This window comes from Hyaena hyaena, unplaced genomic scaffold, assembly GCF_003009895.1.
Source record: "Hyaena hyaena isolate Hyena2069 unplaced genomic scaffold, ASM300989v1 scaffold_12, whole genome shotgun sequence".
NCBI lineage: Eukaryota > Metazoa > Chordata > Mammalia > Carnivora > Hyaenidae > Hyaena > Hyaena hyaena.
The window spans coordinates 5984807-5990516 of NW_024080644.1; the positions used below are offsets into that span (position 1 = coordinate 5984807).

At 36.5% G+C, this 5710-nt stretch overlaps 1 long non-coding RNA gene across 1 annotated transcript; it reads right to left on the minus strand.

The window, feature by feature from the left end:
- Nucleotides 1–2818: 2818 nt before the first annotated feature.
- Nucleotides 2819–3742, minus strand: LOC120247880. The gene is made up of 2 exons (XR_005532437.1): nucleotides 3497–3742; nucleotides 2819–3041 (listed from the first exon to the last, which is right to left on the minus strand). It is a non-coding gene; the product is annotated as an uncharacterized LOC120247880 (long non-coding RNA).
- Nucleotides 3743–5710: the final 1968 nt, after the last annotated feature.

The following is a 5710-nucleotide window of genomic DNA, read 5'->3' on the forward strand; positions in this document are numbered from 1 at the left end:
CTTCTCTCTCTCTCTCTCAGAAAAAAAGAGAGAGAGTGCTTGTTAACTCCAAATGAATAAATCTTAAAAAAAAAAAAAAAAAGAAAATCCTATAGAATATTTCACACCAAAATGTTCATCCTGTCCTGTGTTAAATTAGACAAATTACTCTGTAACAAATTTGCAAATCTCAGAGAACTGGGAGTGGATGTGGATGAGACTTAAAAGCATGACTGAGAAAATCAGCACACGGACAAAGTATGCTCAAATTTCCAGAAGTTTCTCTGGGGAGTTCATTTTAGATTAGTTAGAAGCAGAGTGCTTGTTTTTAAAGTAGTTTGTTTTTTTCAGCTTTAGTATTTAATGACTTTCTCTTCTATTTTATAGAAATATGATGCCTGTTCAGCTCTTAGGCCTTAATCGTAAGGTTTAAGTACCAACATGGAAGGGTGGGTTGTTACCAAAAGCATGGTCTCTTCACCACATGATCTTTGAACTGTCACAGAGATTTTGACATATTTTACTTTGATGAAGTTTAGTAAAAATTAATGATAAGTTTGGTTTAGGGGTTGGAATTAAAAGAACAAAGATAGTTTAAAATGAGAAATACATATGTATTTGTGCTGGGGATGGACAAAATGTAGTGCTGTAAGGCCAGAGGCAGCTTGGGTCAGGACAAAGAGGCATAGGGCAGGAAGGATAGATCTCTCTTTCCTGGAGGCTACAAGAGTCATGAAAAAAATAAATCCACAGATAATAGAACAGGGGAAGAGGACACGTCAGGTGAAAATAAAACATCATAAAAATTTGAAATATTTTATTTATTTTTTATTAAAATTTTTTAAATATTTATTTTTGAGAGAGAGGGAGCCAAGGAGGGGCAGAAAGAGAGGGAGACACAGAATCCAAAGCAGGCTCCAGGCTCTGAGCTGTCAGCACAGAGCCCGATGCAGGGCTCAAACCCATGAACTGCGAGATCATGACCTGAGCCAAAGTGACCAATTGAGCAACCCAGGTGCTCCAAAATATTTTATTTTTTTAAAGATTTTTTTTAATTTTTAAGTAATTTCTATACCCAATATGGGCTTGAACCTACAACCCTGAGATGCTTTACTGACTGAGCTAGTCAGGTGTCCCCAAAATGAAATATTTTAAAGAGTGATATTAAACATCTTATTCTAGACTAGTTTAAGGTAGCTGTGCACTTGTATAAATAGAAGAGCTCTTTTAATGTAGAATTTACTGTTAGATTGTAAGATATTTGATGACATGGACTGTAGCTTGCCAATATTTGCTTATCCCAGGTTCCTGATGAGGGGGCGTGGGGCAGGCTGAGGGGCAAAGCAGAAGCTAGCACACCCGCCCCCCAGAGGTGGGACATGTATGATATTCCTTGGACACTTTGGCTATCCAAAAACAGGAAAGGACAAAAAATCAAATGGTTAAATTGATAAGAGTCTCCACCAGCTTAACAGAAAAAGGCAATCTCATCATAGCCTAAAGTCCAGAAACTCCCTGCTGTCTCAATGTTAATGATTTGCTAGAGGGAAAAGCAACATTAGTTTGACAATAGCTAGGCTTCCAGTAAGTCTTTAGCATGTGAAAAGTCTCTTTAGAAACTCCTGACTTTGGAAACTAATTTGACAATAAACTATTTGTAAAAAAAAAAAAAAAAAAAAAAAATAGAAACTCCTGACTTTACCTCCCAGGACTCCTTACAACCTGTGACCCCCTTCCTCCCCTCCCCCCCCCACACACTTAGGGTGTAGCTCTTCCTGCCCATGGGTCCTGTCTCCATGATTTAGTAAAATCACCTTTTTGCACCAAAGACACCTTCAAAAATTCTTTCTTGCCCGTCGGCTCCAGACCCCACGAACCCCACCATCACCCCAAAACTTCATCATACCCAGCAATGTTTTTATATATAGGAAACTTTCAATTTAAGTATTTGTTGAAATGGCAGCCTTATGGAAATAAAATAATACTGCTCACACCTAAATTGTATACTACAAGAAATAAATTATGTGCAAAAATTATGAGGCGGTATAACAAACTCTAATATCTCTTCTTGTAACATTCTGAATGCAAACTAAGCCATTTTATAATATAGCCACCCCATTAAAATTACATTAATAAAGATTTAAGCTACTGTTTATAATTTAAGCTACTGTTTAGCTACTCAGCTAGGCACTGAGCTAAGTTTTCTACATACATTTTCTTATTTTTTCCAAATGATTCTATAATAATATAAAATGTAATATATAAAATATAAAAAAGTAGTTACTATTTTTTTTACCTACCTTAAGAGTGAGAAACTAAAGGTTAAAAATATTTATTCACTTGACAAAAACCCAAGATTTAGACTCAAGATATCATCAGGATCTTCACATATTAACAAAAATTCTATACAGTGAAATAAGGATGAATTTCTTCACTATTCACATGGTTAGTCCCTTAAATGGATTAAAAATTTTAATATTTAAGGTCACACAGCAAATAAGAGATTAAAATAAATTTAGATAACATGTGGAACAATATCACTAAAATTACTGGTAAGCAAATTAATTACTGTGTAAATTACCCTCCCATGTCAAGCAACTAGAAAAGTCAACAAAACATAAATAGCTTCTCAGATGAAGGGGAGCACAATATGCCACTTCAATATATGCCTCTTTGGCATAAGGTTATGTTAGGCTGATTATTTTTTAAAAATAGCATGCACTAATTTATATTTATAAGGTAAATGTCCATGTTTAAACAGCGTCTCCCTCCTGTACCAGGAAGAGAAATTGATGAAATTTCTACAAACTCATAACAAAGAAGAAGGCAGAGACTTAAATCTGCTTTACATGGAAAGCTCCCCAGACTGACTCCCCATCCACAATATCTTCTTTTGTCTTTAGTTGAAGATGGTATTTAAGGTGATGACTTGGACCATTTGGGAGAATTACTCAGTTTTCCTGGGTATCTCCCATGTATACAGGAGATATACATGTTATTCAATTTTTCTTTGTTCTTCTCTTGTTAATTTCTTTAATCACAGGGAGGTCTCAGCTAAAAACCTAGAAGGGTAGAGGAAAGATTATTTTTTCCCCCTGAGGCAGACATTAGTCAATGCGCAGTGCAAGACTGTAATGCAAGAGAGAAGGGATATGTGTTAAAGTGAGCTCCATGATTGTTCCAGCTAGCTTGTAGGCACTTTCCAGGGATAAGAAGGAGACAACATACCCAAAATGGAGTTAACGTGTGCTAAACCCACATCACCAAACCAAGACTTATTACCTACCTTAATTACAGTTTCCTGCCCCCTTCTGCCTTTAAAAGTCTCTCATTTTGTACAGCTCCTCAGAGTTCCTTTCTGTTGGATGGAATGCTGCCCAATTCAGGAATTATTCAATAAACGCCAATAAGACCTCTAAAATCTAGTCAGTTGAATTTTGTTTTTGCGTTTGGTTTTTAACACTAGGTAATTTGAAGTACAAGGAAAGGGGAAAGAAACAGACCCCAGTGAACTTACTGAGTTGAGGAGACAAAACTTTGAGTTCAGAGAGGCTGAGTAGCTTAGAATTTAAGCAGCAAAATACTGAAGTGGAGGAAGCAGAAAAGAGGGAGAGTCCTGCTCTGTAGTAGTTAACTCATCCATTGAAGTGCCGAATATTCCCCTTGAATCATTACTGAGTACAGATCTGTGGTCACATGGAAAGAATCTTCACAAGGATGAGGAAATTACCACTGGAAAGCAGCAAGCCAAAAAAATTCCCAAGTACAGAAGGTTATGGACGTTTTGCATTTCCATCAGCCAGTGTAGAGACTTTGTCATACAGGGAGCATCTGGTAGAGTCCTCAGAAAATTATCACCTTAAGAGTGACACTAAATATACCTGAAATAAATACATTTTTTTCTGAAGTTGCCTTTACACAGCCTAATATCAGGCCTTGAGATGATGTTGACTCCAAATTTCTGCACGCTAAAGTTCAATACCCCTTAAATAACCATGCAAAATCCAGAACATAAGAAAGTAAAATAAAGACCAGTGTCCAATCAAAAATTACCAGGGGTGTCTGGGTGGCTCAGTTGGTTAAACCTCTGACTCTTGATTTTGACTCAGTTTATGATCTCACAATTCATGATTCTGAGCCCTGCACTGGGCTCTGAGCTGACAGTGAGGAGCCTGTTTGGATATGTCTCTCTCCCTCTCTCTCTGCCCCTCCCCTGCTCTCACTTTCTCTCTCAAAATTAAGTAAATAAACTTTAAAAAATTAAAATAAGATCTTCAGAAGAAGTGCAATAACTGATACTAATTTGTATCTGCACAAAGTACAGGAGAGCACCAGATATGGTGTGTATGGTAAATATAAAAGATTGTCTTTTCATTTTAATCTATTTAAAATATAACTGATCATATAGCAAGAATTATAAAAATATATTGCAGTGTTTGTAACATAAGTGGAAGTAAAATATGTATCAGTAGCACAAAGGACATAGGAAAGACAGAAGGCATTTGTTAACACTACACATGAAATTGTATAACAATATTTGACAGTGAACTGCAATATGTGAAAAATACATATTTTGAATCCCAGGGCAGCTGATAAAAACGGAGTAAAAAAAATAATAATAAAAAAAATAATAAAACACAGTAGTATAGCTAGAAAGGGAAGGGTGGAAATACAAGGAATCAATCATAGAAATAGTTCTAGAGGTGCATGGGTGGTTCACTCAGTTAAACGCTGGACTTTGTCAAACGTCACGATCTCACTGTCCGTGGGTTTGAGTCCCACATCAGGCCCTGTGCTGACAGCTCAGAGCCTGGAGCCTGCTTCAGGTTCTGTGTCTCCCTCTCTCTCTGACCCTCCCCTGATAGCACTCTGTCTCTATCTCTCAAAAATAAATAAACGTTAAAAAAATTATTTTTTAAAGAAAAAAGAAACTAGGAAAAATAGAGGAATATAAAACCAAAATAAAGAGAAGAAAAAAATGATAAAGACAATTACTGAAATATGGGGCACCTGGGTGGCTCAGTCGGTTAAGTGTCTGACTTCTACTCAGGTCATGATCCTACAGCTTGTGGTTTTGAGGCCTGCATTGGGATCTGTGCTGACCGCTCAGAGCCTGGAGCCTGCTTCGGTTTCCATGTCTCCCTCTCTCTCTGTCCCTCCCCTGCTTGCACTCTCACTCTTTCTCTCAAAAATGAATAAACATTTTTAAAAAATTAAAAAAAGATAATTACTGAAATAAATGAATTATAACAGTGATTTACAATAGAGAAAAATCAAAACAAAAAATATTTGAAAATATCTATAAATTAATAAATCTCACATGAAACTGACCAAAAAACTGTAGAAGGAACACACAATTAAGAGTGTAAGTAATAAAGAGCAGCTATCAATACAGATCCTATGGTCATTAAAATGAGAACAAGGAAATATTACAAACAAATTTCAATAAATTTACAAATTTGTTTTATTTTATTTTTCAAAAAGTTTTTAATGTTTGTTTATTTTTGAGAGAGACAGAGCATGAGGGGGGAGGGGCAGAGAGAGAGGGAGACACAGAATCTGAAACAAGCTCCAGGCTCTGAGCTGTCAGCACACAGCCTGACATGGGGGTCAAACCCACCAACTGCAAGATCATGACCTGAGCTGAAGTTGGATGCTTAACCAACTGAGCCTCTCAGGTGCCCCAAAACTTGCAAATTTAAAGGAAATGGACAAATTCTTTGAAAGACAC